Genomic DNA, 13,205 nt, shown 5'->3' on the forward strand with positions numbered 1-13,205 from the left:
GGTCCTCTGCAAGAGCATTCAGTGCTCTTAACCACTGAGCCATCTCTCCAGCCCAAAGGTATTATTTAATTTTCAACAGACCCGTGAGAGAAGTAGAAGTTCCCTAGCCCATTTTATAGACAACCCAGAACCAAGGTGCTGTCAACATATCCCAGGTCACATAGATCACGTGTGGGAGACTTAGGAATGAAGTAGGTCAACCCCAAGGCTGTTTGTTGAACTACTGTGCATGACAGATACTGGGTGCCTTTTCAATAATTGTTGAGAGATTAAGTGAATGAACCCATGAGCAGAATCAAATTTAAACAAAATAGAGTTTGGACAAGGTGAATTAGAGAGATAGTTCAAAAAAGACTTCAGGCTATTTATCTGTGACCTGAACTAAACGAGTTATTTCCTGGGTTTCACTGTCTCATTGAAAAAAGAAAGTTGGGATTATCTTGGATGCCACCAAGGATGAGATTAAGTATATTTGGAGAGGAGACTACATGCAGAGTGATTTGTTGGGGTCTCTCACAGAGTCTGCAGCATATTGAATACTTACCAGGTGATGTGTAGGCTTGCTGACTTGGCTTGTGGCAAGAATGAAATGGGGGAGAGATAAGTTTTTGTTGAAAGGCTGAGAGGCAAGATGCTGAGGTAGAATTTAAGAGGAAAGCTTTAACTCAAGATGCTGTCCATCTTTGTCACTAAGTCTCCTGTTTGGGGGGAATGATGGTCTGAGTTTTCAAGTGTTGAGAGCGCTTCATTGGAGATGGCTTTTAAGTTGTCTGAAAACAGCTTTTTATTTCGAGTATTCCTAATAATTCTGTAGTTTGCACACACTTAGACATATTCGTTTTGAAGATTTATTTTTAGTTTATGGGTATATGTGTGTACCTATTTGTATAGGTGTCTTCCTGGCACCACAGGATGGGTGGCAGGGGACCTGGAGTTTAGGTCAAGGGCAAACCACAGGGCAGGATTCCTCAGTGTTGGTTGTCTCTGTGCATAGGACGTATGAATGAGAAGTCTCGCAGTGGTTTGTTGGGTCCATGTCATCTTGGTTGTTGTCCTTGTCATCATCAGGAGCATCGGGTGCCAGCCTCACAAGCTGCCATCGGTTTCACCCAGGTGAGTGTTGGGTACCACTGCACCACCTGGTTGGTGGTGTGGTTTTGCAGAAGGCTGGCCTCAGATGGCCGGGGCTGGGGGACATTGTCTGGATGTGCAGGGGGCCCTGCCTCTGCGTGATGGGATTGGAGGGTGGCTGCAGGGAGTCTGGGGCCGGGGAAGTCAAGATGGGGCCTGGGTGGGCCTTGAGTCTGGGAGCTCCCCACACACCCAGGAGGGTGAGCTCTAGCCTGGCTGTCCTTCAGTTGTGGGCCCGGACACCTCCAGGGGCCGTGGTGTGATCCTGGCTCCCTGGACCACAGCAACTGGCCTGGGAGAGGGTTGGTGTACGTTGGACATGGTCCACACTAAACTGCCTCTTCTCACCTTGCCAGGCTTCTCCTTCATCCATCGGAGGTGGGGAGAACTGGGTATCCTGCACAATCTCGTATGGGGCTCCCATCTGGTAGAGTGGTGCCGTTGGGAGCTGGGGGTTAGAAGGTAGGTGGAAAATGGGCTCCGAGGCGGCAGGGTCCAGTCTGGTGCCTGGCTAGGGACTGTGGTGCCAGGAGGTGGCACGCAGGTGTTTGGGCCTCCATGGAGAGGGCTCTTTCTCTTCTTGGGTGGGCCCAGGCTCCTTTTCCAGGTTCCCTGGCCCTCTTCTCTCTCTTCTCTTCTTTCATTTTCTTGTCATTTTTATTTCTTTCTTTTTTCTTCCTTTTTTCTTCCTGCCCCTGACCTGCTCCTGGGTCTGGGTTGAGCCCGGGCTGATTGCTGCTCCTCGTAGGGCCCAGGCTCCTTTCTTTGTCATTCAGCCTGGGACCCTGTGGACTGATGCTTAGCCCAGGCTCAGTTATGTTGAGGGACTTGCTTGTGGTCAGGGATGGGCCCTGGCTGTTTACACCACTTTGTGAGGCCTAGGCTCTGTCTGCTAACTTTTTGCCCAGGCCCCATTCTGTCAACGTTCGGCCTGGGCTCCATGGGGAAAATGGCTGCCCAGGGCTCCTGTGTCTTCCTGGGTGGGCCCAGGCTCCTATCTTGGTGGATTTTGCCTGGGTCTTTTTGGTTTTTGTGGCAGGGCTACTTTGTCCCTTTTAGTTCTTTCAGAGGCTGGTGTCGTCAGGACAGGGATGAGGCCTGGGCTGCTTGCTACCCCTGTGTGGCCCAGGCTTCTCCCTTTTGACTTTTCAGCCTGGGCCCTCTTGGTCCAGTGATGGGGAGCCTGGGCTTGGTTCCCTGGACAGAACTGTCGGCTTGAGGTCAGGGATGGGCCCAGGCTGTTTGTTCCAGTTTGTAGGGCCCAGGCTTCTATCCTCTAGCTCTTTGCCTGCCTGGGCCCTATTGCGTCCACTCTCGGCCCAGGCTCCATGGTCTTAGCCAGGTCTGCTTGGGGAAATTGTCATCTGGGGCTGGCTGCTGTGTGGTCCTGGGTGGGCCCAGGCTCCTCTTTTGGGGGCTTTTGTCCGGGCCCTTTGTGTTTTTCCTGGGCATCTTTGTCCTTCCTTTTTTTCACAGGCTGCTGTCAGGTCAGGAATGAGCCCAGGCTGTCTGTTGATGGGACTGGCCTGTGGTCGTGGATGGGCCCAGGCCATTTTCTCTGCTCTGCCGGTCCCAGACTTCTGTCTTCTAACTTTTGGTCTGGGCCCTGTTCTGTGGTGCTCGGCCTGGTCTCTTCGGCCCTGCTTGGCTGGGGCTTCATGGGGGAAATCTTTGCCCGGGGCTCCTGGGTGTCTTTGTCGGTGAGCCTGGGCTCCTGTCTTGGGGGACTTTTGCTCAGGCTCTGCATTGTTCACCCTGAGCATCTCTGTCTTTGTGTTCGTCTGTTCTTTCTCTGTCCTTCCCTGGCTGCCATTGCATCATGGATCACCCAGGGCTTTCGTTTGCACCTCTCTGGAGGGCCCAGGCAGGCTTCTCCCTCTGGTGTCTTCAGCCTGGGCCCTATGCGATCATGGGTGCTGGAGCAGGGCCCTTTTCCTTTGTCTGTACTCTTGGGTTGGAGATGCTCCTGGCCTGCTTGCTCCTCTTTGCAGGCCCAGCCTTCTTTGTCCGATATCTTGCCCAGGCCCTGTCCCATCTAAGCTGAGCCTGGCAGGCTCCACCCTGTCACCCAGACTGCTGGACCTCAGGACCTGGCCCAGCATCTGGTGGGCACGTGTGTGGTGGGGGGAGGGGGCAGTGACGCTGCTGTTTCCTGCCTCACCAGGCTACCAGTTCCTCCAGAGGAGGTCCAGAAATTTCGCTGTCTGTCCTGGTGGATGGGCCTGTGGCGTACCACAGGATGGGTGGTGGGGGACCTGGAGTTCAGGTCAAGGGCAAGCCACAGGGCAGGACCCCTCAGTGTCAGTTGTCTCCATGCATAGGACGCGTGAATGAGAAGTCTCGCAGTGGTTTGTTGGGTCCATGTCGTCGTTTTTGTCGTCCTCATCGTCGTCAGTAGTGTTGGGTGCCAGCATCGCAAGCCTCCAACAGTTTCACCCAGGTGAGTGTCGGGTACCACCATGCCACCTAGGTGGTAGCATAGTTTTGCAGAAGGGCTGGCATAGGGTGGCTGGGGCTGAGGGACGTCTGGATGCGGAGTGGACCCTGACTCCCCTGTGGTGGGGTACGAGAGTGGGTGCAGGAGTCCGGGGTCAGGGAACTCAAGACGGGGCCTTTGGGGTGGTTGAGCACAGGTGTGGCCCACACACCTGGGACAGTGAGCTGTAGTCCGGCTGTCTTTCCTTCTGTGTTGGGCCCAGACACCAACAAGGGCCATGATGTGATCATGACTGTGGTGATCTAAGGAAGAGACCTGTTTCCGGGAGAAGGACTGGGGGGTGTGTTGGGGCTTGAGGGGGAGTGTAGAGGGAACAGGGTGTGGCCCACTCATCCAGGATATTAAGCTCTATGCAGCTTGTCTGTTCTTCATTGTAGCCCCAGTGTGGCTGCCATGGAGGCACATGATGTAATCAATCCTAGCTCCATGCATCTCTGTACTTTTGGCAGCATGGGGTGTAGGGAGGCTGAGACCCAAACACCCTGCTCTTTGATCCATGTCTGTAGGGTTATATTGAAGACTTTAGTTTCCACCCTGTCCTTTCACCATAATTAAACCCCAAAATTGAGCTGTTTTGTGTTCTGTAGCAAATGGATGGTAGATGATGAATAGATCAATAGATAGTAGATGATGAATATATATGTGTATATATATATATGTGTGTGTGTAATCGATGGGTAGTCCAATGATATATGATAGACAGATAGATGATAGAGAGGTAGGTAGGTGATAGAATGAATAAAAGTTTCATGGCAGAATGTCTTAGGCAGACAGGGTCAAGGGCAGGGCTTCATCCATGATCACACAGGTCCTCCTAACTTATTTTCCCTAGAATCTGGGACCTTCTCCCTGTTTCTCTGTATGAATGTCCCCTGTGAAGCCATCCCTCTGGTCCCTGCCATTTCCACCTCTTCTTAGAATGACAGTCACCATGTAATTAGATCAGGGATACCTCAAGGACCACATTGTTTCCTCTATTACCCCCAATAAGGTCCCTGTCTACAACTACATCACACTAGTGGTCAATCAGGTCTTTAGTACAAGAATATGGAATACAGTACAGTCCTTACCACCAATCAAGTATTCCTTCCCACCTCAGTGGTGACTCTGCTGCTCTCTGCCCAAGGCCATTCCATCACCATAGCAGCAATAACCCCTTCTATGATCTGCTGCCCTCTTCCCAAGGCCATTCCGTTACCATGTCAATGACCCCTTCTATGAAGTCCCAGAACTCTGGCCTCACTGCATCTGGGCACCAAAATGCGGGACCAGGCCCTCAGGTTCCTCCACTCCTGGTGAGTTCTTGCTCCCAGCAGACCTATGCAACTTGTCCTCAGAGCTGCTTTAGGAGATGGCCAGAGGCTGGTTTCAGAGACCTTGCTTGGGAACCACCCCATGTCCAGTCCTATTTCGCCTCAGAGGGACCTTCCACCCTGGGATGGGGAGCACAGGACATGATGTTCCTTTGTTATCTGAAATGTCTGAGTTTCAAACCCTGCAGTATCATTTCTTCTGCTCATTTTTCCATCAGGGTTCTCTCATCATTAACCTGCAGGGGGCCATGTCCTGCTCCTGGGGTTAAAGGCTTTAGTTTCCAGCTGTCCCCTCACCACCATTAAACCCCAAGCTTGAGTTGTGATGTAGCTCTGTAGCACTGCACTTGCCTATCATACCACAAGGCTGGGTTTCATCACCAAGACACCAAAAATGGAGACAGAGTGAAAGATGATTGAGTAGATTAATAGATACATAGAGAACTGAGTGGGTGGATTGAAGGGTGGATGGGTGGATGGTTAGATCATAGTCAGAGATAGATGATAGATGATAGGTAGATAGGTAGATAGGTTATTCATAGGTAAATATTCATAGGTGGATAGGTAGCTAGGTACATAGCTAGATGATAAATAGATTGATAGATGATAGACAGACAGGCACATAGATAGATGATAGATAGGTTGTTAGATAAATAGATGATAGATAGATGATAGATAGATAGATGATAAATAGATAAATAGATGATAGATGATAGATAGGTGATTGTTAGATTGATAGATAGGATAGATAGGGATTTTTAGATAGGCTGAAAGACAGACAGACAGACAGACAGACAGATAGATAGATAGATAGATAGATAGATAGATAATGACTAATCTGTGGGGCTGGAGAAATGGTTAAGAACACTGGTTGTTCTTGCAGAAGACCCAGGTTCAAATCCCACACCCACATGGCAGCCACCAACCATCTGTAACTCCAGTCTCAGGGGATCTGACAGCCTCTTCTGACCTCTGCAGGCATTGCACAACAGTGGGTGCACTTACCTACATGCAGGCAATACATGCATACACCTAAAATAAAAATAATAAATAAAAACGTCCTTAGAAATTGAGTTTTAGGCTACAAATCTAAAATGAGTCAAGTTAAAGTTCTTATTACCAGTGGAAAAAGAGTGTTGTGTTAGGAGGGACTCTCTCTGGTTTAAAGATTCAAATACTTGGGCTGGAGAGGTGGTTCAGTGGTTGAGAGCTTGTACTGCTCTTCCAGAGCATCTGAATTTAGATCTCAGCATCTAGGTCCAGGGATCTTATGCCCTCTTCTGGCCTCTGAGGACACTGCACTCATGTACACATAGCCCTACCCAATACACGTAATAAAAATAAAATGATTCCAAAAACAATTTCAAGCAGTCTACTGTTACTCTTACAAGAAAATTTCGTTAAAGTAAATAGAGTACTCTTTTGAAGAAATGGACCCAGAAACCTAAGTGACTTGTGTTTAGAACAAGATTCCATTAGGAAGTATTTAACTTTTATTTACTTATTTTTATGTATATGAGTATTTTGCCTACATGCCTCTGTGGGCATTGCACGACAGTGGTGCACTTACCTACATGCAGGCAATACACACATACACATAAAATAAAAATAATAAAAATTTTTTAAAAGATTATGGTTTTGTTTCAAAGCAAGGCATTTAGTATCTTAGTACTGCATTTTACGCCAGTGGAAAAAGAGTGTGTTGTGTTAGGAGGGCCTCTCTCTGGTTTAAAGATTCAAATACTTGGGCTGGAGAGGTGGTTCAGTGGTTGAGAGCTTGTACTGCTCTTCTGGAGGATCTGAATTTAGATCTCAGCACCTACGTCCAGGGATCTGATGCCCTCTTCTGGCCTCTGAGGACACTGCACTCATGTACACATAACACTCCCCAATACACGTAATAAAAATAAAATGATTCCAAAAACAATTTCAAGCAGTCTACTGTTACTCTTACAAGAAAATTTCGTTAAAGTAAATAGAGTACTCTTTTGAAGAAATAGACCCAGAAACCTAAGTGACTTGTGCTTAGAACAAGATTCCATTAGGAAGTATTTAACTTTTAATTTATTTACTTATTTTTATGTATATGAGTATTTTGCCTACATGTATATAAGTGAGTGCACCCATGAGTGAAAAACCTATGGAGGGCAGAAGAGGGGGTCAGATTCCCTGGAACTAGAGTTAGATTTACAGAGGGTTGTTAGCAATGTGGGTGCTGAGAACCACACTCTGGTCCTCTGCAAGAGCAGCCAGTGCTCCTATCAGCTGAGCTCTCTCTCGCCCTATTTTAAAATTTTAATATCAGGTCTTTTCAATCATTGTTGAATATCTTTTCCATATTATCACATAACATGTTGGGTCTATCTCATCATCGTCATCATCGTCTTTGTCATCAGGATTGTTGGGTGCCTCGGTTGGTTTCACCCAGGTGTTTTATGGGGTACCACAGTGACACCCCAGTGGTGGTGTGGTTTTTTAGAATGGCCAGGGTCGGGTGGCCAGGATTGGGGAATGCTGTCTGGTTGCAAAAGAGGGTCTGAGTCCCCTGTTGTGGGGGCCAAGGGTGGCTACACGGAGTCCGCAGCCAGGGAAGTCAAGACGGGACCTAGGAGGGTTTTGAGTCCAGGTGCAGGCCACACACCCGGGAGGGTGAGCTGTAGCCTAGCTGTCTTTCCATGGTGGGCCCACACAAGGGTCATGGTGTGACCCTGGCTGCTTGGATCAAATGGAGTCAGGGAGAGTAGAACCAAAGGCAACAAAAGCAGTTAGAATAAATGGATAATTCTGCTTTTTAAAAAAATGCACTAGCCTTTTACCACATAATAAAGAGAGGGAGGAGGGAGACAGTATTGGGAGAACCAGAAAGCTGCATATCAGACAAGAATATAATCCCCTTTCTCTGACACCTTCTCTTAGAGGAAATTTTATATTTTCTTTCTTTCTTTCTTTCTTTCTTTCTTTCTTTCTTTCTTTCTTTCTTTCTTCATTTCAGCCTGAGTATTCTTCAATATTTCTCTTTTCTTTCTTTCTTTCTTTCTTTCTTTCTTTCTTTCTTTCTTTCTTTCTTTCTTTCTTTCTTTCTTTCTTTCTTTCTTTCTTTCTTTCTTTCTTTCTTTCTTTCTTTCTTTCTTTCTTTCTTTCTTTCTTTCTTTCTTTCTTTCTTTCTTTCTTTCTTTCTTTCTTTCTTTCTTTCTTTCCTTCATTCTATCTATCTATCTATCTATTATTTATTTATTTATTTATTTATTGTCTTTTTGAGACAGGATCTTCCTGTAGCCCCAGCTGGCCCAGAACTCACTATATAGTCCAGGCTGGTCTTGAACTCACAAGATATCCACCTGCCTCTGCCTCCCAAATGCTGGGATTAAAGGCGTTTGTGAACTTCACATTTTCTTGTAGGTAGGGATCCATAATGTGCTGAGAGAACAGAGATGACTCTTCTGTACAGAATTAAGACAGCATTCCATTAAAGTGTTTATCCTGATGATTCTAAATTAGGAAAGGAAGGAAAGGGTAGAATTCATATTGAGAGAGGGGGCCTGAAGTAAGTTGAAAGTCTTTATAAAACCAAATAACTTCAACTGAAGCTAGACCTAGAGAGCAGGTATAGGTCTTGCTGGATGCTTTAGAGTTAATTTGACACATCTGGGTTGAGGGATCCTCAATTGGGGAATTGCCTCCAAGGGACTGGCCTGTGACCATATCTGTGGGGCATCCTCTTGATTGTTGAGTGATGTGGGAGGGCCCAGCCCACTGTGGGTGTTGCCAGCCCTGGGCAGGTTGGCCTTGTTGTATAAAAAAGCAGGCTGAGCGTGGGCCAGGGGAACAAGCCAGTAAACGGCGTTCCTCCATGGCCTGTGCTCCAGCTCCTGTTTCCAGGTCCCTGCCCTGAGTTCTTACCTTGGGCTCCCTGATGAACTGTAACATGGGAGATGTGAGACAAATAAACCCTTTCCTCCAGAAGTTGGTATTGATCAGAATGTTTTGCCTCAGCAGTAGAGAAACAAACTAGGGCACAGTTCTTGCGGAATCTTCTGTGGAACTCAAGGCATACTGACCAAGTTTAGCCAGTCAGCTTTAGGACAGCTCATCTTCCACTTGCCATCTGACCTGTGTGGAAGAAGGCATTGCCTTAATTCCTATTTGCATTTTCCATAACCTCTTTTCTTAAAAATAATTCTGCTGAAGGTCAAATAATGTTCCAGGGAAGAAGTTTAAAAGATGTTGAATTACATTCCTGCATTACAAATTCTCTTCATTAACAAGTCAACTGCATTCCTTCTGCAGTTAGCTACTGGATCCTCTTTCCTTTTTTGTAAAGGAACATTTGCCCTTTTGAAATGGTTGCAATTAATGTAACACATTTGTTTTATTAGCTTTCTGTTTGAAATGTAAATACTTTTTCTGCTTTTTCATACTCAAAAACTATACAGACTATTGTGCTCAACATAACCACCAACTAATTCATTTGAATGCAGGGTGAAGCCTATAGTTTAGGCTCCAGGAAGTTGAGGACATTAGCACTCTGATAATAAAAGACTGCTGAGCACAGTGGTTCACACCTTTAAACTATGAGAGGCAGGAGGATCTCTGTGAGATTGAGACCAGGCTGGTCTACATAGTGAGTTCCAGGCCATCTGGTGGTACAGGGAATCCCCTTCTCAAAAATAAATAAATAAAGGATTGAGAAAAAAGTGCTGCACTCAGTGATACAGAGCTCACCTGGAGCCGAGGGATGTCTTGTTTAACTGTTCATCTTTGGTTTTGTTTTTATTTGTTTTTTTTTTGTTTTTACAGCACTTGTAAAATCCTCTCTGTAAACACAGTCACGCAGAAACTGTAGCCAATGAATAAAATGTGTCACTTTTGTTTTCTTACCCCAGGTTGTTGGTGTAGCCAAGGCCATCAACAAGAAATCAGTAAATGGTGGGACAGTCACAGAAAAATATGAAAAGGTACGAAAACTTAAGTGTGGCATGTCGGACTTATCAATGAAAGGTGGGGCCTTTAGGTCCCCACATATCCCCCTTTTATTTTTATTTTAAGGCTGGACTGACTTTATTTCACGGGTTACCCACCTCATAGGTGGCTCCCTGAGGAGAGATGGCTATCTCCTTCCTCTAATCTTATGCATATTAAGTTGTGTCACCTCTGATCAAGCCTTGCCCATCATTGGATCATGCACCTGTCCATGTGCATGTCCTGTCTTAGGAGTACTTGTCATGGGACATCTTACCCGTCTTTGGCTAAAAATGCATCATAAGGGCAGCCGTGTGAGTAATGCCAGCCCGTGACAGTCTTAGTCTCTGCCTAACTCAGTTAGCCAAGCATGGGCAACCAGAGGGGGTCCTGGGGAAATCTGTAATCATAAGGAGGTGGGCCGTGGCAGTTCCAAGGGTCCTCTGTCACCGAATTATCTGGTAAAGACACTTAAAGATAAGCATTATCAAGAGAAACAAAGCAAAGAAGGAATTTGGAAGTTCTGCCTCCATTTCTATCATTTTTAATAAATTAAGTAGTATTGAATGTACATCTTCTTTAAATGTCTGATAGATTTCTGCTGTAAAATCATCTGGTCCTGGGTTTTTCTCTTTTTTGTGGGAGGTTTAATATTACTGTTTAAATTCCTTTTTGTGTTACGGGTCTGTTTAAGCTGTTATCCTCTTCTTGTTTTAGTTTTGGTGGTTTCCATGCCTTTAGATATCTGTCCATTTCTTTTAGGTTTTCAAACTTAGTAGCATGTAGGTTTTTAAAGTATTCCATTATAATGTTCTGTATCTTTCTGGTGTCTGTTGTGATGTTTCCCCTTTCATCTCTGATTTTGTGTTGATTTGGAGGTGCTCTTTCTTTTGGTTAACAGGCCTAACATTCTTTCAATCTTGTTTATCTTTTCAAAGAACCAGCTCTTGGATTCGTTGATTCTTTCTATTGTTTTCTTTGTTTTTATTGCAATAATTTCGGCCCCGATTTTTGTTATTTATTCTTGTCTGATGAGTTTGGGTTTCATTTGTTGTTGATTTTCAAGTGTGTTGAGTTGCAATGTTGTCATTTATTTGTGTTCTTTCCAATTTTTTAATGTAGGCACTTAGAGCTGTAAATCTCCCTCTAGAGACAGCTTTCAGTGTGTACCAGAGGTTTTGCTGTGTTGTATTGTCCTTTTCATTTAGTTCCAGGAATACTTTTATTTCTTTCTGAATTTCTCTTTTGACTCACTCATCATTCAGGAGTGTGTTGCTTAATCTCCATGTGTTTATGTGGTGACTAGGGCTTCTTCCAGTGTTGATTTAAAGCTTTATTGCATTGTGATCTGATAGAATGCATGTAATTATTTCAATCTTTTTGTATTTGTTGAGGTTTGTTTTGTGCCCCAGTATATGATCACTTTTGGAGAAAGTTCCATGGGGCGCTAAATAGAAAGTATGTCCTTTGGTGCTTGGGTGGAATACTTGGTATATGTCTGTTAGGTCCATTTGATATATGGTATTGTTTAATTCAGATGTCTCTCTGTTAACTCTTTGCCCTGTTGACCTATCTAATGGAGACAGTGGGGTATTGAAGTCACCTACTATTAATGACTTGGGATTAATCTGGGTCTTAAAGTCCTGTGGTATTGTATTTATAAAGTTGGGTGCACCATAGTTTGTTGAATATATGTTCATGATTGTAATATAGATGGAGTGGTTTCCTGTTGCTCACTGCTTTACAGGTTTAAAGGCAAGAGGCAGTAGTCTGATGGATCGGCCTCTGGTCACCACCATCACCGCAAATGGCAGGGTCTTGAGTGAGACAGTACTGGGTGAGACATGAGTAGAGACAGAGTGCAGAGGGGCTGGGAGTACTCTCTATGATTCTCATGCAAAGGTCTCATTAAAAAAATCTTAATCCCTTCAGTCTCCCAGTGACAAGTTAGGGACCTTATAGGCCCTGTCTTTTAAACTCCAACTCTCTCTGTCTCAGCATTGCCACACTGAGGACTGAGCCCCTGCGGCCAAATTATGTCCAGCAGTGGAAATGGATGTTGATATTGCTACAATTAAGATTGGGATATTTAGATTCCTTCTATTTTATTCTTTTACAATCACAATTGACCTCCCACAATGGCCACAATTTGTGAAAATAAAAGATTATATTTAAAATAAATTTAAGATTAAAGGGTCCAATCAGTAGGGGTGATGGTGGTTTTGTCAATACATTCTTTATTAATACACAATGAAAATCAGTATTATTTTCTTTCAGTATAGCAATACTAAAAAATTTATATTTCCTTTTATGTTAATCAACACACTTTGTTGCCATATAACAGTAAAATTACATGCATCCCTGAATTTTTTTCATTAACTAAGTCACAGTGGTATATGGACCAATTACAAACAAAATTCACTTAAAAACAAGACATGGTCTAGTCAAATGGTTCACAGGGTAAAGGTGCCTGCTGCCAACTAGGAAGACCTGAGTTCTTTCCCTGAACACCAAAGATCAAATGAAGGAATAAACTCTTGCAACTTGTCTTCTGACCTCTGAAACCATGCATCTGTGTTTGCATAAATACTCAAATATGATAAATGAACCAACAATACTAAACTGAGTCTTAAATTATAGTCATTGACCTAATATGAAGAAGGAAATCTTCCCCAGAAATAAAACTGGATGTGCTAGATGACTGATTTTGTACTTTACTTGACTGCTCACACTTCTCCATGTTATAAGACCAACTCCCTTAACTCCCTTCACCCAGTTCCATTGTCCTTGAGGAAAGAGGCTCGGTCATGGGTCTGGAGAGAAGGACAACTAACTGTTGTACACTGGCTACTCTTCCACTGGACTAGGGTTTACCTCCAAACACCCATAAGGTGGCTAACAACAATCCATATCTCCAGTTACAGGGGATTTGACTCCCTTTTCTTACTTCCATGGGCATTGCGTCACACAGGTATACTTATATAAATGCAGGCAAAACACTTATACACATAATATAAAAATAAATAATAAAGAGACTGTGTTACTGTATTGTCTAAGAGAAAACAGTGGCGCTTGAGAGATGGCTCTCTGTTCAAGAGCACCAACTGTTCTTGCAAGAAGACACAGGTTAAATTCCCAGCACCTACCAACGGCTAACAAATTTCTGTAACTCCAGTTCCAGGGGAATCTGATACCATCTTCTGACCTCTGCCGGGCATTACACAACACGGGTGCATTTACACACATGTAGGCAACACACTCATACACGTAAAATAAAAGTAATAAATTTTTTTTAAAAACATGCA

The sequence above is a fragment of the Nannospalax galili genome, unplaced genomic scaffold, assembly GCF_000622305.1.
Source record: "Nannospalax galili isolate Female #2095 unplaced genomic scaffold, S.galili_v1.0 scaffold3637, whole genome shotgun sequence".
In the NCBI taxonomy this organism is placed as follows: domain Eukaryota; kingdom Metazoa; phylum Chordata; class Mammalia; order Rodentia; family Spalacidae; genus Nannospalax; species Nannospalax galili.